The sequence below is a fragment of the Silene latifolia genome, chromosome 7, assembly GCF_048544455.1.
Source record: "Silene latifolia isolate original U9 population chromosome 7, ASM4854445v1, whole genome shotgun sequence".
In the NCBI taxonomy this organism is placed as follows: Eukaryota; Viridiplantae; Streptophyta; class Magnoliopsida; order Caryophyllales; family Caryophyllaceae; genus Silene; species Silene latifolia.
The window spans coordinates 67930105-67951744 of NC_133532.1; positions in this window are offsets into that span (position 1 = coordinate 67930105).

The following is a 21640-nucleotide window of genomic DNA, read 5'->3' on the forward strand; positions in this document are numbered from 1 at the left end:
CAATTTTAAGAAATTAACTAACTCGTATCGTCATACAATTAATTAATTAATCAATTAAGAATGTTTCCCTAGAGGTATGACCTTAAGAGATCAACTGATCACCACCATCATATGACAGTAATGTCAAACTCTAGTCAGCCAATCATTACCGATTAGTGTGGATCAATTGACAATAAAAATTACATTCCCTTATGTATTCTTAATATGAGATTTAAACATGTGATCGCATTTTTGTCGAGGACACATACTCCAACAACTTCGTCCCCGAAGTTCACCTTCAGGACATACTACCAACATCACACGAAAACATAACTCACTCAAGTTTGACATTACGAAACAGTTTCATTATCCGTGAAGACCAACACTGTCATGGTACGTTTTTGACATCACATAGATAAAATGTTTGCATGTTGAAATCTATATTAGATGTAAATCACAACAAGGAAGCAAATTAGGTGTACCATCACCCAATTATTATGTATGAACATCGAGAATCTCGTTAAATGACATTACCCAAACATGTGTACTTCAAGCAATTTTATTAAGCATCCATAAAGGTTGGAAATAATAAAAACCATACGGACATCATATAAATTGCACTTGAAACATGACGACGTGATTACCAGCCATGACAATGAAACATTTTATCAATAAGGTACTTATGCATGACGATCATCAATAATTCATAATGAAAAAAATGACACTCAGGGGCACTCGATCGAGCGAAGAAGCTACTCGATCAGTTGACGCTACTCGATCGAGTTCATCAACTACTCGATCGAGTATGTTGAGTCCAGTAAGCACTTCCAATCCACATACGCAGTTACTCGATCGAGTAACCAAAGGTCAAATTATTCTACGTAAACATTGCCATGCCAAGAAAAAAAACCATCGCCGGAGTTTCATCTCCGACACCATCCACTTGCATAATAACGTTCAAAATCTAACAAAATACTGCCTTATGGCCAAATATAAACCAAAGTATATCCAAGTGCCAACCAAACAAGTATCAACTAACTACAAATCCATGGAAACGAATATAAAACAACAAGGACAACATCACTCCAAGCCCGGCTCCTCCATCCTCCATATGTGCCGGCTCCTGCTGTACCCTTGCCTGTGGTAGAACCTATACCTAAGTCTGCTTCCGCTCGCCATGGTGCCAAACAATCGAAGGGGTAACTCCTAGGCTCCCCCCCATGTATTTGGATCCACGCCAAAGGAGTGAAAGACTCCATTGTCATCCCCAACACATCTCCACCACACCGGTTAGGCCAAGGTGACCCCAATGCCCTGCACATACGCCATCTCGTGTAGGTTCCAGAGCGTCAATGTGGTAGATACCCTCTCGATGAGCTCACTCACCCGCATCTTAGGACTAAAGGACGAAGGGTACCTGGGATACTGATACTACGGAGGCACGGCCTGCTCTGGCTGAGTCTCAACAACTGTCTCTCACCCGTCTCAGACCTTTCCCCACTCTAGGTTGCCGATCCTGAGGTCTAGCATGATCCCCCTTGGTCGGCTCTAGCATCACCTCAAAAATACCATCATCAATGAGGTAGTACTGCCGAGTAGGAGCCTTCTCATCGTCATCGGAGTCCGATGCAACTACCACCGCCGTCAAAGGCTCAGTCACAGGAAGGTGCTCGGGATCAGGAAGTCTCATCCAGCTCATACCCCACACTCTACAGGCAAACCCACCACCCTCCAAGGTCCTCAACCATTTTCTGGTCGATGAAGTAGTCTCGGTCCAAGGTAGGCACAGCTGGAACCATAGGTGTAAGGGCCGAAGAGGCCTCAAAGGTAGTCAACCGCTCAGCTAACCGTGTGGCAATAGCACCACAACTCAAGTACCGGGTCAAAGTGGTGGCCATCAAAGCCATGCTATCACAAACTATGGCCGGGGCACTAAAAGAAACTCGCTGGGCTCGGGTGGGGTTAAGATAGGTAACCAGCAATGTGATACTACTAAAAGTTTCGCATTTTTGTATAACTTTGCTTATGTGTGTTTAATGCGATTGGTTATCTTTACTTCTGTAAGTTATACAATTAAGTAATGTATGTGATTGCCTTCATAGTATGAGCTAATAAAGATAGCATTTCTATGGGTATGTATGATGTTAGTTTTGAGTAGTTTGGGTGAACTTCAGGGACGAAATTCTTTTTAAGGAGGGAAGACTGTAATACCCCGTATATTTGAATACTTAGTTAAAGGATTGTCAACGGTAAATGTGAATGAGTTACATTTATTAAACAACTTTTATGAATTTAATTTATTAACATATATTTTATGATCATTATTACTACTTCCTCCATTCAACTCCACTCTACCATATTTCCTTTTTCATCCATTCAACTCCACCACTTTCCATAAAAAAAACAAGTAAAATGACCCTTTTATCCTCATGGCAAACAATTATTTACACAAAATGCCACTAGTTGGCCACATAATTACCCACTTTATGGACAAATTAATCATCCATCCCATTTTCCATTGTACTTTTATTACTACTTTATTATTTTCTTAACATTTGTGCAAATTGTACTATGGTAAAATGAAGTAGAATGGAGGAAGTATTTACCAATTTATACTTTTAATGAGGAAATGTGTTTTGAGACGGGAATCCATATTTTACGCTTTGTTGTTATAATAATAATTATATAATAATAATAATAATAGTGGTAATAATATTAGTAATAAGTAATAGTAGTCGTAGTAGTTGTAATGATAATAATAATAATAATAATAATAATAATAATAATAATAATAATAATAATAATAATAATAATAATAATAATAATAATAATAATAATAATAATAATAATAATAATAATAATAATAATAATAATAATAATAATAATAATAATAATAATAATAATAATAATAAAGAGAGAAACTTTCCTAAAATAATATTATCTTACTACTATATATATCATGCTAGCCTATTCATAAATCACTTATTCATTTTTACAACATCACATAAAAGTTGTTATAATAATAATAATTATTTAATCATGTCTAGATTAAATATAATCATATATAGTTAAGTTTGTGACGATTTTATTAAAGAATAAAGTTACAGCAATTCTGTAAATCTGTAAGTTGTCTTAAACTAATTATCAGACCGTTTTAAAGTTTTTATCTTAGAAAACGTAAAGAATAGACTAAGGTTATTTTCATCTCTAGTTTATGCCTGTAAAATTTCGTAGCAATTGGCCTGGTATATTTTCTAGAATAAATTCGTTATGAACATGTCCACTGAGAATCCGCGAATGCACTAGTAGTCTAAAGTTTATTTCGTAAACCTAATTTATAAATTGAAGTTTAGTTGGGTATTTTGTATACATTAACTTTGAAGAGTCTAGATGATGGTAGGTATTGTATTTTCTCAAAAATCATATGTTAAACTTGTTTTATGAATCGATACTTTTTATGCAACGAAATTCGTCAGTATTTATAAATCTTTCAAGAAAACTTTGATAAGTCTGAAATTTGAGAAAAGTCTATTTCACAATAACTGTAGATATTTGTCATAGGGTTCCAACCCCACTGGTCTCGCATCGTTTGGATTTTTACTTAATTAATTATGAATTTTATAGCGAGACTGAATTGTGCTGTAAAACGGTAGAATTAGAGATTTAGCTTTGAAGTTGCCAAAAGGATTAGGACGTGATGGGCATAGGATAAGTACATGATTAGTTGGTTGGTTATGTAGTAATTGTACATAATTATATTATGTAGGTTATGTATTTGTAAATGATCGATTTGATTGTTTGTGTGACTCGTGTGACTCGAAGATTCACTATCAAGGTAGGATAGCTATTCATTTACTTTTAATGATTTACACGGTTAATATTATCTGGTTGTCTTGTGTGATTAGTGGAATTGTGATGGGTGAATATGATTGTTGAATGGATTATATTTAGATAAGTTGGTTTCCTCAGCCTCGTGTCTGAGATGAATTATACTATTGGTTTCCTCAGCCTCGTGTCTGAGATGGTAAGAATGTTGTATAGCACAATTGTTTGCATATCATATCATGAGAACTTGCATTGGTTTCCCCAGGCTGGTTCTGCAGGACTTGTCTCTGGGATGTTATTGAGATAACCCCGGCCAGGGATTGGCGGGATGAATGGGAGCCTCAGAGGATGATCATGAGTGTGCATTGCATTTGCATTTAATATTGTCTTGTATTCGTTTATTGTTTTTGTTTAGTTATTCCTACTCAACCTCGTGGTTGACCGTGTATTCGTGAACACCTGTGATAAGTCATAATGGGGAGCAGATTTGACAGGTACTAAAGATTAGCTGACTTGGGAGCTATGGGATGCGTAAGGACTTGGCCAGTCTACCTAGATGATGAAGAGTGTCGTTGGGGCTCTCAATCAAACACATTTATATTTCTCAACAAACAACTAGTTAGTGGTTAAGTCGAGGTCGATCCATGGGACGGTGTGCTTTGGGTTCTAAGCCTATCTATCTTAATTCATGCTAGTGTCACGATTGATTTGGGTTTTGTAGTTGTGTTCTAGGCCAATGCAAGCAATAAAGTAAGACAAGTAATAGAAGGAAGGATGTAAACAAATGACTAAAAGTGATAGGATATCATGGGTTCATAGGAGATTCATGGGAGTTGATCATACAAACATGTTCTCAATTATATAGCAAGCACTTATTGTTGTGATGGGATCGAGTTGGTGTATAAGCTTACAAGCCTCATTGAAATGATAGGTGATGGATAAAAAAATGCAAGGATTCATAGGCTTGCATTTCATCGAATATAACATGTGCATAAGTTGAAATCACAACAAGTAAGCAATTTAATTATGAAAACATATTAGATTAAGCATAGATCAATCCCCATGTTTGTTTCCCTTAATTCCCCATTAATCCTTGCTAAACAACTACTCACTCATGATCAAGTTCAACATGTTAATAAGGTTGTCAATCATAAAACATGATGAATAAATGACGTGATTAACAATAATTAAACAAGAGTAAAAGGGATTATACCTATATGAGATGATCCAAATAATAAAGCAAAGAATAATAGAAGAAAACTTGATTGATTGATGAAGAGTTGTCAATTCTCCAATAATAACCCAATAATCTTCAATTACCCAATAATAATAAACTTGAAAAATGATCAAGGAAAGATTAAAATGTAAATTTGTAGAATGATTGAGATTAATCTATTCTAATCTACTCCTAATCTAATCTAAGAGAACTTCCTACTATGGGAACTTAATTCTAAACTATGGAACTTTCCCCTCTTTCTTGATTATTACAAATAGAGTATATATAGTGGCACATCATTAAGTTAAGTAAGGGTAGATTAGTAAATAGCATTGTTAAGTGTTGAGTAGGGAAATGCAAGTCTCTAGGGAGATGCTCATATCACGTAGCTACTCCCACCATGATCCGCTCGGATCAGTACGGAGCACGGCCAGTCTGTGAAGGGATCCGCCCATCTTGAGGAGAAGACGCTCGGATCATGGGTCTTGGATCTGCTCGGATTCAGCACGGGCCGCTCGGATCTGGACCAGGCAATCCGCCCGTCTTGTGCTTAGGACGCACGGATCTTCAAGCAGTTTTCCATTTCTTGTTTTAGTAACCCATGACATACGTATACTCTTTATTCCTACTTCATTGGTCATCGTTCTTACCTCCTCTTCATACTAGTCCATCCAAGATCGTCAACAAGCTTCCAAATATGAACGGGAGACGGGAATTCCGCCTCATTATCTCCTTTCCTACAAGACATATACAATGCAATAGGAAAGAAAAATAGGAAGGAATTGACAGATAAAATGGCCAAGAAATGCTATATTAGTATGCAAAATAGGTTCAATTAGGGGACTAAATGTGCGCAATTTTGAGTCACATCAAACATCCCCAAACCAAACCTTTACACGTCCCGAGTAAAGAGGTGACTAGAACTAGACCTTTATTTAAACTATCCTAATAATATAACCGACGTGAGATAATTAGCGGGTCTCACTCCGCCCCTTCAACTCACAACAAGACATCCATGAGGTAGGATGCCTTCTTGTAAGGCAAGGTGGGGCTTGCCAAAATGGCGATACATCCAAGCATTAAGCACACAAAACAAGTAATGGATGCATCTACAAAAGAATAGCCACTTTCCCCATCTAGGTGGCGGAAATCATCTACAAGGGAAGCAATTTAAGGGTACACACTCCATCATAGATATTGTTTCTCCAAACTACTAAGTCTAAAAGGATACCAACAAATCACCTCCAAGTTTTGTCAAACTAGGGTACCTTTGTCCTCAATTGCTTAATGCTTTTGTCAAGAGTAGACTCTCTATGGTGTTAGAAACACTGTAGGATCGTGGAATTCCCCCTCTTTCCTAGAGAAGAAGAAGGGTCGTCCCCTCTCCACCATGCAACAAAAAATGAGATCAATGGATAAAAGGGATCAATATGTTTGAGTTTCACAATGGTAGTTTGCTTTTGTTTTTTTTTTTTTCCAAATTGGTGTGGCATTTGACATTTGAGAATAATTTTCTTTGCCATTTCTTTGATGTGTGATATTTGATGCGTGCATTTTATATAGGCATTTTGTACTTCATTTGCACGTATTTCTATGCATTTTGTGTCGTGTTTAGCTACAAATGTCCCCCGAATCGTCTACTTTGGTTTCTCTTGTATTATTTGCAGGAATGAACCAAAGAGAAGCTAAATAAATCTTAATACATGTCCTATGCATGCATTTAGGAGATGAGTTGATTCGGAGCCTTAAGACTACTACTTTGAGATGCGCAAAGAAGTAAGATAGCTAGGCGAGCAAAGGAAGAACTTCAAATTACTAGTGCCTATTTTGAAGAGCCATATCTCCAGTTCTACAACCTATTTTCAGGTGATTCCAATTTTAGATGAAATCTTGTCCTCTTAGCTTTCCAACGCCACCGGAAGCGCTATGTTTTCCCAAGTAACGAAGAAATGGCGGCCGTTTGAATTTCAGTGCGCGAAGCAGGAATTGTGCGCTGGAAAGTACTCGATCGAGTCCTATATTGTTCAGTCGAGTCCTTTTTCTACTCGATCGAATGGGGATTTTTTTGATAGTGTTCGATCGAGTACCTAAAGTCCTCGATTGAGAGGTTTTAGCTTGGATTTGTTCGATCGGGTGATATAAAGTTGCTCGATCGAGTGATTAGCTTATATACTCAGGATTTTTATTCCGTGTTAGGTTTATTTTATGTTAATAATGACTTCCCTATATAAAGGAAGTCGGGATTAGGTCATAAACACACTTTTACATCTGATACACTCAAAAAATTGTGTTTTGACTCTTAATTACTGCTGCTACTTGTTTTTACTCTGGATTCAATCTTGTAACCTTTCTCTTCCCTTAATCTTAATCCTTTTTATTCTTAATCATTAATTGTTCTCTCACTTATTGTCCTTGTTTAATTGTTTATGTTGAATCTTTATTGTCTTTATATCATGTCTTCTCTTAGTTTATTCATGATTATTGTTATTGTTATTGATTTTAAAAGCATGAGTAGCTAATCTCCCTATGTTAGGATTAGGGGAGCCATGGTAGTAAAGTGACGATATTGCGAATAGGCTAGATGCTCGACTGTGAGAACCTGTGACTATAGCAATATAACTGTAATATGTTTAGTTGAGTGCACGCTTCTAAATAACTTTAATCTGGTTAAATTCGCTCCTAGATCAGAAGATTGGAATGAACAGACCTGCTACAAACAGTAGACTACCCTAATAAGGATGGAAGTTAAGTTAGAGGAAATCTAGGATGGATAGCGGACCACAAGGACCTTTTCCTTGCCCTTCTCACAAGCAGATTGTCTAGATTATTTATGGCTGAGTCGATGAACTGCCATGGTGAACCGAAATCCTGACATACTTCTCTTTATTTGATTACAAATTTGCTTTCACTTGCCTTTATTGCTCTCTACTTTATTTCTCTTGACCTTCACCTTCAGTAGTTTAGAAAAAAATTTAAAACCTCCCAATTGTGACTAGATAGACGGACTTACAGATAGATACCTTGCCTGCCTGTGGAGATCGACCCTACTTGCTGCTAGCTTCTGTTAGTTGTACTTAGGTATTTATTTTTGGTACCTAACGACGGTATCAACATTTTTGATACTTGGCAATTTCTTTCAATCATTGCATTTTTGAACATTTTTCAAAGTAACCCCATTTTATAGCAAGGGTACTTTTATTGAAGCATGGGAGTCTATTTTTACTCCTCTTTTCATTTGATGCAATTTGCAAACTTTTTGATTTTGATTTGGTACTTGAACTCAATTTGATGTTTTTATGTCCATTCCCTTTTTGTTAACAAAATATGATGATAGAAGTGAAAGAACGGTTGCATGGCTTCAAAGGTCACCTTGGAATAAACGGTAGCAAGGAGTTATCACATCACAAGGTACTCTTGACTAAGCCTTAGTCCATAAGTCAGAAGATATTAGTATGACATATCTCAGGGTGTCTTGAGGGTATTCTAACAAACAAAGTCTCAAGGAAAAAATTTTCTACAAGGGTTTTATATACACTTGTCAAGATTCCCAAATAGGCATTTTCACAAAATTTTCTAACCATGCAACTACATGCCATGATGCAACTAACATATATACAACCCTAATGCATATGCTTCTATCAACTATTATGCCATATAATCTAAATGCGAAACTCCTAACAACGCATTGGTTCATACCGCATCAATCAAAAGATAATCACCTTGTCATTAACATATAAAAAGGAGGAAGAAGATTTGGAAAGATCATACCATGCGGTCTTCTATTTGCTTCATGCCTCGAATGTGGCGTAGTCGACCCAATGTGATAGGAGTGAGAAAGAAATAAACTAATATATACAATATATACAATTCTACACTACAAAGGAAAGAACATGTTTTTGGAATTTTTAAATTTTTATATATTTTGTTTTTATGAAATTAAAGAAAATATTTTTGAGATTTTTCAAAATTTTTCAATTTTTATGTATTTTGGAATATAAATTCCCATCCCCCACTTTATTTTGGACATTGTCCTCAATGTACATGTATGAGTAGGAATGAAAATGAAATACATGTTTTTGGATTTTTAAAGTTTTATGGAAATTGAAGTGCAAATGCAATGATATGATTTGAATAAATGCATGTTCTAACTAAATGCAATTTTATATGACATATATAACAAATGAATGCAATCTAAACTACACTATATGATGCATGCTAAATGCTATTGAGCTATGGTCACCTATGATCAAACCTCCCCAAACCTATTTAAGCACTATTTCTAGTGTAGGAGAAATGAGGTTGGGTCATTAGTGACTATGCATGAACTTAAGTCTATATGCAACTAACTATATGAATCATGTGAGATATATATTACAATGTAAACTAATCTAATCATATGAGATATGTTACAATACAACTATACTATATGAACTAACTAATGTAAATGTAATATGAAATATAATACAAATACAACTAAGGTAATTGAAAGTGCAATGCAAGTAAACATGAGAGAAAGGAAAAGAAAGAATATCTTACAATTAGAGGTGGTGTGGTAGACACCTCTTGCCATCTCATTCGTCATCATCATCATCATTGCGGATCCACACCCGCTAGAACCTCCTTGGTCATAATCTCCTCCTTGGCCAAAGAATCCTCCACCTTGGTCGCCAAAGTTTCCGTCTTAGTTCCCTTTGTTAGGGAACAAAAGGTGTGGTTGAGCCCAAGATGGGTGAGGGCCTCTAGGGTTGATATAACCTTGTTGAGCCATGTTGTAATAGGAGGGGTCTTGCGCCAAGTAGTTGTCGACCCTCCCATCGTAAACTCCAAGATCAACACGTTGCATGAGCTCCATTAGATCATTCATGTTTGGAGCCGTTGGATCTTGGGGAGCGAATGGCACATGTGGTGTCGGGTAGGGTGTAATGGGTAGATAGGATGGTGGTGCAATACCCTGTCCCGGCAACTCACGAGGTTGATGAGGTTGACGTGGTGCTTCTTCCCTTTGTTGTGGGTTGGGGTGAATCTCAATATCGAGGAGGTAGCTCGGTGTAGGTGAGTACCGACTCAACCGTGGCTCGATAGGTGGTACTTTCCACCCCATGAGGACAATTGAAGAGCATCCCTTTGTAAACCACTCCACACTTCCGGTTTGAGTGTAGGTGCACCACCGGTGGTGGTTGAAGATAGCATCTTCGTCAATCAAAGTGCTCCTTTGGAGCTTCTCATAGGCCCCATGAAGGTTAAACCCGGGGCAAAGATCATTTGCCAAGATTGTGATTAGGCCTCCCATCACAAAGGACTTAATGTTAGAGTTCCCTTGAGCATAATCAAAGAGCCTTGTAAGGATCTCAAGGGGCGTGTTGAAATTGTAAGCCCTTGTCCCTTGAACATTTAAGTAGGACTCTAAAAAGGTCAAGTCAAGAAGGGTGCACTTATCTTGTTCTAGCCTCCCATTGATGGGTCCGGCTATAAAGCGCTCGGCGATCCGAATCACCGGATGTTGGATGGCAAAGGTATAGCATTGTTTTAACACAAAGAGTTCCCTCCCCGAAATGGCTCTCCAAATGTGGTTAACATTGAAGTCGGAGGGCTTATCGGTGTTGTCATTTGGCATTACAAGACCAAAAATGTTTTCAAATTGGTCCAAGGTTAACTTATGGTCTTGATTACAAAGTCGGGACTCCATAGAAACACTTCTCCGTGTATTAGTGACAATTCGGAGGCTACACAAAAACTCGAGGGTAAGACTTAGGTAGGTATCCTCATGAGCATAGAATAACTTTCCGAGACCCAAACCATCGAAGAACATCTAAGTTTGATACCTTATACCGAGAACTTCTAAAACAGCGGTATCAATAAATTGAGTGGGCTCGTAACACTTACCTAGCAAATGAACGGATTTTTGGCGGTGTTCATCGCAAGTGAAGATTACCTAGGGGAAGTATTCGAGTTGTTCAACACCTTGTATCATCACATTGTGATGGCCCCTTGCCTCCCTTGGAGTGGATGAAGAAGTACCCTTGCGCTTCTTAGGTGCGGCCTCAGCGGATTTCTTGCCCTTGCCTCTTAGGTTCATCATTTTTGGTTGAAAAGTTAAGGTTTTGGGTGGTTTTTTGTGATGGGGTTGGTTGTGAGATGATGATGTGAGATTTTTAGTAGATAAGGTAAGGAAAAAGAGGGACAGTAGGGGTGTTTATAAAGGAGACGGGGTGGGAGACGAGCGGACCAGGGCCGGGCTTGGGCGGATGATTCGAGAATCCGGCTAGAAATTGAGCAAATCCGAGCGTCCCGTGTGAGAGACGAGCATCTTGAGGCAGCAATCCGAGCGTATTTTGGTGGGGACGCGCGGATTCATATTTAGGGAGCTGTGTAAAATTACACCCGGCTGAAGACGAGCAGATCCCTCGGCAGACGAGCGTCTCTGCTGGGACGAGCAGATCATGCAGAATCCGCTCGGATCCTCATCCAGTGCAAGAAATTTCTCATGGCGTTGCGCAGGATGAGCGTGTCGAGGCCAATCCGAGCGTCTTTTGGTGGAGATGCGCGTCTTCACGACGATCCGGGCAGATTCAGAAACAGTGCTGATTCATGCTCCTAGCGTGGCTTAAGATGAGCGTCTTTCTGGGAGGACGTGCGTCTTCTACCGTTCTTCGTCAATCCCTTGTTCCTTTCTTTTGAATTTGTTTCCCTTTCACCATTTTGTGATTCCTCCTTACCATTTTCTGAAAATATGCTCAATGAATGGGTAAGCAACCCTCTCTCACTTCTCTCATGCAAGAAAAATAAAGGTATATACAATATTTATACAATGCGAAAAATATGGGAAGGTTTATCTTACAAATGGTGGTTTGAGATAGGACTCCACCAAACTAGTTTGAATTGTTAAAATTCTTTGCTTTGTCCATAGAGCTCAAGGCTCTTAGAAGAAGATCAAAGACTTGTGAGCAAGCTCCAAACAAACATAAGTATAGGTTGCTCCAATTAAGTACGAAATTTGGCCAAGGAAGGTTGTCATATATTCTTCCTTTCACCTTGTCCTTGGTACTAGAGTCTTTGAAATGCTTCAAATCAACTAGCCCATGATTCTTGTCAACATGAGGAATGAAGTATGGCTCATTTTCATCTGGAGACTTCCACTTACCACCTTTTTCTTCAATTTTGGTGATGACGATAGCATTTGGATTTATCGATCCTTCAAGAGTAGAAGGAGAATTCTCATGACATTGATGACCGGACACCTTAGGGGTTGAAATTGTGGGTGCCAAATCTCCAAAAGTAAGTTCATTCGCAAGTTTGTTCTTGAGCTTTTCCACCAAGTACCCTTTATATGAGGATTTGAATTTTTGGAGGAGGTCCACCATATTATCTCCAACAATCATAGGTTCCCTGGTGGGTGCGAAAAGGTCTTTATGATCAATAGGAAAGAGAAGTTCATCTTCCTCATGGAAGCGTGTTGAACCATATAGTATATATGTTTATGTTTTGATGATGTCAATGTGCTTTATAATTTATATACTTGTTACGTGTAATCGTTTGTCTAAGTCTTTTAGGTTCGATTTATCTAATACAAACAACAAAGGAAGTTTGATGGAAGTATATAAGAATCAAGCCTCAATTCAAGATCAAACGATGTGAAGATTCATTCAAGATTTATGTGAAGACGAAGTCCGTCTAAAGATTAATCAAGCTTGGATGATGACGTAGCCTATACTCGAAGATATCCTTGAAGATTAGAATAGTATAGGTTATTATCTTATAATGATAACCAAGAATGAGTTTCTTGAATTAGTAAAGTTATAGCTTTGCAGCTATAACATTACTAGTAAAAGAGCTCAATGTTATAGCTCTCTTACTATAACATTGAGATGCTGAGTTTACTATACACGACATATAATGTTTTAAAATTATTTTTAAAATTGTTTAAAGTTTATTTTTAAATGTTTTGATAAAAGTATTTACTTGATAAAGCCCGGTTTAGTGCGGAGTTCGGTTCTTTGTTGAACGGTTACTAGTAGTCATTTTGGGTCAACTTATGAGTTGGACCATGCTACTAATTAGGGTTTCAACAAAGCCTCTCTTAAAACCTAAATTCTAACCCATATATTGAGCTAGGGCTTGCACGAGTCACGAGGCATATGAGTCGTGACATCTCGTGTAGACTAAGATATGTTTGGTAAAGATTCTATATCTTTACATATCTTATATATCTTACTTAATATATTTGTTTATGATAAAAGATATTCTTCTTATAGAAAATCTTATCATATCTTAGAATTTATAGTAAAGATAATAATTGAATAGATTATATTCTATCTTTTGGAATATTCTTTATTATCTTTTAGGCTTTTAGGAAAGAAATAATAGAAGATATGATTTGTTAACATATCTCATATTATTCATTAGTGCTTTCTTATTAGCGTAAGTTAGTCACTCTATGTTTATAGTCCTTTTTAACCTTTTCTCTTCTTTCCTTTGATTTGATATCATCCCATTTGGGACATTCTTTAATTTGGTGAGTTTTATCACCACATTTAAAGCATCCCATGGTGGAGTTAGGCCGTTTCTTAGGAAAGCGTTTTTTCGAGTAATTGTTAGTGAACCTTTTCTTTCCTTGACCATTGACTAACCCAGCTAGATTCCTTGTGAACATAGCAAACTCGGCTTCCTCCTCATCTTCTCCATCACTTGGAGAGGATGTGAGTGCGAGACTCTTTCCCTTTGAGGACTCACTAGAATGCTTGTCGAGATTAAACTCGTGAGCCATTAGTGATCCCATTAGTTCATGAAGAGATAGGGTTGACAAGTGTTTAGTTTCCTCTATGGCGGTGACTTTGGGTTGCCACATAGAGGCTAGACTACGAAGGATTTTTCGAATGATGTCCTCGGACTCGAAATTCCTTCCTAGACTTTTAAGCTCATTAATAATACAAGAAAAAACGTGAAGAGAAACTATTTATGGACTCGTCCTTTGACATTCTAAACATCTCATATTGTTGCATGAGAAGGTCAACACGGTGTTTTCTTACTTGGGACGTCCCTTCATAGGCAAGTACAAGGGAATCCCAAATAGATTTTGCCGTAGGACATCCAGAGATTCGACTAACTTCCCCCTCACCAATACAATGTTGAAGAATCGACATTGCTTTGGAGTTCTTTTCGGCAAGTTTGAAGTCGTTTTCATTGTAATTTCTTTCCTTTTTCGTTTTGGTGAAACCGTTTAAGATATCGGTTTCCTCAATAACAAGAGGTCCATTTTGGATGATGTTCCAACATTCATAGTCTATGCTTTTGATGTAATGTTCCATTTTGAGTTTCCACCATCCAAAATTCGAACCGGTAAAGACCGGAATCTTGGAGTGTTTCTCGGAATCCATTACCCACGAATCAAACTCTAAGGCGATTAGCCTCGATCAAGAGCACGAGACTCTGATACCAATTGTTGAGTTTATGGAATCAAGTACCTGAGAGGGGGAGGGGGTGAATTAGGTACTATTTAAAAATTTTAACTTCAACTTTATCAATTTAAAGTGAGTTGTATGAACGAAAGAGATGAGAGTATACTTCAAATAATATTGCAAGATTAAACGAGTATTAAAATGAGTGTTTGCTGAAGTATGAAAGTAACAACTGTTATGACTGTAGCTATTTGTCTCAGTTTATGGAGTACAGACTGCAGACCAAATGTGACAGTATGAGGAACTGTTACTTCGAAAGTTAAGCAAAGCAAAGTAAACAAAATAAAGAGCAGCAGAATAAAACAAAGAAGATCAAACACGAGATTTTTGAATTGATTCGGCAAGAACTCAAGTGCCTACGTCCACTATACTTTTTATTGATTTATTTTAGTGATCTACTCCGACTACTAAAAACCCGTACAATAAAAAGACAACAACCTACTCCGGTTGTGACACGAGTTCAAGAACTACTCCGTTCTTAGAACAAGCCAACTTGCAACCTACTCCGGTTGCCTAAGAGTTGAAGACTACTCCGTCCTAAACTCTACACATACACTAAGAATGTTATAAGGATCAAGCTTCCACTAACTTATTCTTGAAAAGAATTGAGGTGGACAACTTTACAAGATCAACAATTCATAAGTGAGAGAGTCTAGTATATTAAAGCAACAATAGCCATGATTGTAACACTTGAAGACTTTTAAAAGATTTGCAAAGTAAAGACTCGGTTTTAAGCTTTGAAAAACAATTTGCAAACTTAGATTAAATCTCAGAAAAAGTCTTTGGTTTTTGAGAGGATATGGCACGCCTTTTATAGGGAGGATGGGCAAGGGGGTTGTTAGGGTTTTGAGGGTCAAAGACCATCACATGTGATGAGTCTCAACAACTTCCCAAACTTGCACCAAAGAAGGTTCTTATTGAAAAGGCAAAAGAGAGAAAGAGTGTTTGAAATTATCCAAAAGAGATCATACAATTTCAGAAAACAAAGAAGGGAAAACAAGTCACGTGATGACAAGTTTTCACAAAAAAGGCAAAAAATATTTCTTGTTTTATGAAAGACCAAAGGGTCAAATTTGCACAAAGAGGAAATATTTTGAAATGATAATTATTCAAACTACTTTTTCTAGAAGGCCAAATCCTTTAAAAAATATAGGACACGTAAATGGCTTATGAAAGATAAGAAAGTGTTCAAGTGTTACAAATTGAGGCAACAGTCCAGGCTGCTGTTACTTGTGAAAGTAACAATGGTCTTAACTGTTTCTATTACTATAAAATACTTTACTTTCTAACTTGTACATTAGATGACGCCTAAGACTCAACACAATTGGATGATCAACAACTCAACACTTCTTAATCCAAGCTTGATTTAACCATAAATCCCGAAATGGTAAACTAAGAAAGCACACATCAAATGGGCATGTTATCATCAATCAAAGGAACCCAACATGCTTTGTCCTTGAAGATACTCAACTTTGAACGAAGTATTCAAGGTCTTTCTCAGCTTGTGAGGAGCTCCTTCGATCGTCTCGATGCATTGGAACATCGTACCCGCCCCGACTACGTCAACCCTTACAGAACCCGCAACATTTGACTTTGTCTCACCTTGCCTTATTTAGCACCTTCTCCTTTTAGTATATTTTCTTTAACTTGATGGTGTATTTTGCAAACTTAAATTCGGCCCATTTTGGCATATACTTGTGGATTATGGCCCAAGTATTTTTCAAAACTTGTGTTTATTCGGCCCTTTGGCATCAAACATGTTTTCTTAAGTTTGTATGATAATTAATACTCTAGATGCTTATAGTTATGCGTGCTAATATTGTTCTATGACGTTTTATCTCTTGTCTCGTCTTATATTATTCCAGTCATTTCAGTTTTGTTCTTAACTTTTCGATGATGTCAAGAGAGGGAAAGAACGTCTATGGTAAGCATCTACCTAAGCTTGCTCCTTGTCAAGACCAATTGTCTCTTAAAGTCCTTAAAGTTTTGATTTTTTGTTAATCGTCTTGATCTTGCGTTGATCTTTATTATTAAGATGACGGGATTATATTGAGGGCGAAATCTTTACTTAGTCACAACATTAGGAGGCTTGCCATCATCAAAAAGGGGGAATTTGTTGAACCATATAGTATATATGTTTATGTTTTGATGATGTCAAGGTGTTTTATAATTTATATACTTGTTGTGTGTAATTATTTGTCTAAGTCTTTTAGGTTCGATTTATCTAATACAAACAACAAAGGAAGTTGTGATGGAAGTATATAAGAATCAAGCCTCAATTCAAGATCAAACGATGTGAATATTCATTCAAGATTTATGTGAAGACGAAGTCCGTCTAAAGATTAATCAAGCTTGGATGATGACGTAGCCTATACTAGAAGATCTCCTTGAAGATTAGAATAGTATAGGTGATTATCTCGTAATGATAACCAAGAATGAGTTTCTTGAATTAGTAAAGTTATAGCTTTGCAGCTATAACATTACTAGTAAAAGAGCTCAATGTTATAGCTCTCTTACTATAACATTGAGATGCTGAGTTTAATATACACGACATATAATGTTTTAAAATTATTTTTAAATTTGTTTAAAGTTTATTTTTAAATGTTTTGATAAAAGTATTTACTTGATAAACCCCGGTTTAGTGCGGAGTTTGGTTGTTTGTTGAACGGTTACTAGTAGTCGTTTTGGGTCAACTTATGAGTTGGACCATGGTACTCATTAGGGTTTCAACAAAGCCTCTCTTAAAACCTAAATTCTAACCCATATATTGAGCTAGGGTTTGCACGAGTCACGAGGCATATGAGCCGTGACATCTCGTGTAGACTAAGATATGTTTGGTAAAGATTCTATATCTTTACATATCTTATATATCTTACTTAATATATTTGTTTATGATAAAAGATATTCTTGTTATAGAAAATCTTATCATATCTTTGAATTTATAGTAAAGATAATAATTGAATAGATTATATTCTATCTTTTGGAATATTCTTTATTAACTTTTAGGCTTTTAGGAAAGAAATAATAGAAAATATGATTTGTTAACATATCTCACATTATTCGACCATTAGGGTTTCTAAAAACCGAATTGCCTTGCTCTTTCCTTCCTATAAATACTTTGCTCTTTGCAACATTTAATTAAGAGACCTTAAGCATAAAAATTGATTTTATTTTTGCAAATCAAATCGTGTGTTTCAAAGCAAAAAACCGTTTTGTTATTTTTGAAAGGTTGTGTGTTTTGAACTTGTATATTCATTTGTTAAGTTATCGGTATAAGATAATAGTGCTTATCTGATTTCTTACTTGTTCATTAACGTGAACCTTTGCAAGAATCATTAGTGCTTTCTTATTAGCGTAAGTTAGTCACTCGAGTATTTAACGGTACTCATTGAGTTACAGCTAGAGTTAGTTGTACGAGTTGGGTTAGTAAATTTGCAATCCGTAGAAAGGTACTAAATTTATTAATCGAGAATAGTGGACGTAGGCTTCTACTTGTGAAACTGAACCACTTCAAAAACGGCGTGTCTCCTCTCTTTCGTTCGCTTGTTTATTTTGTTTTACATTCATTAGTTGATTAGTTAAAGTTTAATTAATAAACTTTAAATAATCAATTACAATCATAAAATCGAAAAATCTTTCAAAAAGTTTTAAATCCTCAATTCACCCCCCCCCCCTTTTGAGTATTTCGGATCGATAGACTCTTTAAAGCATATCTCAAATATCTCAAGAATAGGCTCCTCGAGTAAGGTGATTTCACAAGTCCATTCTTATTCTTCATTCCATAAGTCCTTGCAAGACACATATTCCGCATAAGCCTCTTTTGTGGTCTTGTCATCATGGCTATCTTCATAAGAATCATAAATGGGGGCTTCAATTTTCTTCAATAGTTCATCCTCCATCATCTCAATGTTCACATCAAAAGACACACCTTTATACTCACAAAGGCTAAGAGTATTTGGCTTACTCAACCTCATGTCTTCCTCATCAAATACCACACTTTCATACCCACAAGAGCTCAAAGAGAGTGGCTCTTCCCATTTCTCATCAAAGGTAACTCCTTCAAACTCGCATTCATGACCAATGTCTAAGGAATGGTGAGGAATAGTTACTTGGGCTTATTTCATTTGGGCAATTTGAATTGCCAACTCCTCACCATGGGTAACAATGCTTTGAAGAACATTGTCCCTATTTTGGCTCTCCTCTAGCACTTGTTTGAAGAAATTTTTTTGATCTCCATCATTTGGAGGACCATATCTTGAATGTCAAAGTTGGGCTCATCTTTTTGTTGTGGGTGGGTGTGAAAGTGGTTATATTGTCGTATTTGGAATTGGATGCAAAGTGGGTATTGGGTGGGTGGTTGTTGTGGATATTGGATGTGGTGATTTTGGTGGGAAAAAATTGGAGTAGTAATTAGGATTTTCATTGTATGAGTAGTAAGGTAGGTTTGTGTTGACTTGCTCCTAAACTTCCCATACCCATAGTCATACTCAAAAGATCCAACATATACTTCATATGTCAAGTTTTGAGCCATCATAGCTAAGACAAGGAAACAACTACAACCAAGGAAACTACACAAAAATGGTAAGAACGAACCTTGAGGAACAAGTTCCTCGAGGTTAAAGCATAATTAAAATAGACAAACAAATAAGAACTTAATTAAAAAACACCATCCCAGGCAACAGCGCCATTTTGATGGAGAGTGTCGTTGGGGCTCTCAATCAAACACATTTATATTTCTCAACAAACAACTAGTTAGTGGTTAAGTCGAGGTTGATCCATGAGACGGTGTGCTTTGGGTTCTAAGCATATCTATCTTAATTCATGCTAGTGTCACGATTGATTTGGGTTTTGTAGTTGTGTTCTAGGCCAATTCAAGCAATAAACTAAAACAAGTAATAGAAGGAAGGATGTAACCAAATGACTAAAAGTGCTAGGATATAATGGGTTCATAGGAGATTCATGTGAGTTGATCATAAAAACATGTTCTCAATTATATAGCAAGCACTTATTGTTGTGATGGGATCGAGTTGGTGTATAAGCTTACAAGCCTCATTGAAATGATAGGTGATGGATCAAAAAAATGCAAGGATTCATAGGCTCGCATTTCATCGAATATAACATGTGCATAAGTTGAAATCACAACAAGCAAGCAATTTAATTATGAAAACATATTAGATTAAGCATAGATCAATCCCCATGTTTGTTTCCCTTAATTCCCCATTAATCCTAGCTAAACAACTACTTACTCATGATCAAGTTCAACATGTTAATAAGGTTGTCAATCATAAAACATGATGAATAAATGATGTGATTAACAATAATTAAACAAGAGTAAAAGGGATTATACCTATATAAGATGATCCAAATAATAAAGCAAAGAATAATAGAAGAAAACTTGATTTATTGATGAAGAGTTGTCAATTCTCCAATAATAATGACACGGCTATCGCAACCCTATCAAAGATAAAACCTAACGGTATCAACTAAAATGTAGTAGAGACAGTCGAGTATCGAATCCACATGGAGGTAATGTAATTATAGCTGTCTAATTCTAATCCTACGGTAACAATTGAGGGGTTGTTTGAATTTGGTTCTAAACTACGAAGTTTGAAAGGAAGAGAAATAAAGTGAAGAGCAGTAAAGGCAATAAAATATGATTGAACTATCAAGAGGAGAGGGACATGTCGGGAATTCGGTTCACTACGGTAGTCCTGCGACTCAGCTGTAAATGATTCAGACGAACTAATGTGAGACGGATGTTGAAAGGTCCTTTCGGTCCACTTCCTATCCTAAAATACCACTAACTTAACTTTCGTCCTCATTAGGGTAGTCTACTGTTTATAGCAGGCCTATTTAGTCCAATCTTTCGATCCAGGATTAATTTTAGCCAGATTAAAGGGTGACATAGAAGCGTGCACTCAACTAAGTCGAATAAATACAATTAAATTGCTATAGTGACAGAGTCTCGTAATCAATTCGTCTAATTCATTCACTACATCGTCGCATTTCTACCGCAGATCCCCTAATCCCAACATGAAGGGGGTTTAGCTACTCATATCGGTGATTAAACTAACAACAATTAAATTCCCAGCAGAAAACATTATAAATAAACAATAAATTGCAGTAAGGAAAATTAGGGCAAAAGAAATAATAACACAAACGAGAAATTAAAGCAACCAAATGATTAATTATTATTAAGAAGGAGAAAGGAATTACAATCCAAGCGAATCCGGCGTAAAGAACACAAAATCCGAGTGAAAATAATCCCGAAATAAAGTAACAGTGAAGAGGGCAAGCAACGTCGCAAGGTTTACAGTAGAGTGTTTGATAATATGAAAGATCCCTCTAATTAACCTAGTAAAGCGTGCTTAAATAGCAAAGCAAAAGAGTTTAGCGAAATAAAACATCACGCGGGCTAATTAAAGCCCAAACCCATCAAAACCACTCGATCGAGTGGATTAAAACCACTCGATCGACCAATTCTTCAAATAAAACAGCTCGATCGATCGGAAAGTTACTCGATCGAGCAACAACTCTTTTCAAGAAGATAAGGATCGAGTACAAAGTACTCGATCGATCACTTCTTGGATGTAGAAACCACTCGATCGAGTGGAAAACAGCTCGATCGAGTGACTTGACTTCATTTCAGCTCAAGACCGCGTCTAAGTGCCTCGTATTGCGTGCCACGACGCTTCCAAACACAGTATCTCACTCAGGAAAATCCCGTCTCCTCTAAATGCATGCAAAAAGGACGAAAAAGGGTACGATTCCACTACTTTCGCGTTCATTTCTACAAAATGGACAAAACGAACCAAAGTAGCCAATTCGGGGCAAAATATCATAAAAACAATATGAAAATGCATAGAAATACGTGTTGAAATAGGCTAAAAAGACTATTCATTAGGCACGTATCAAATCTCCCCAAACCGAACCTTTACTCGTCCTCGAGTAAACTCAAAACTATACACTAATGGAACGGAAATGATAACTCAGAGCTAGCTTAACTTGTCTACTTGAACCAATTTAATGCAACAAAAATTAACAGTTAAAGCTAAAAAGTCAATACGCAAACGAATTATAAGCTGTTCAGAAATATAGCCAACCTATCGACCTTGCAAGACCAACAAAACTGGACTCTCTCGTGGTCACTCTTCTCTCATGAAGC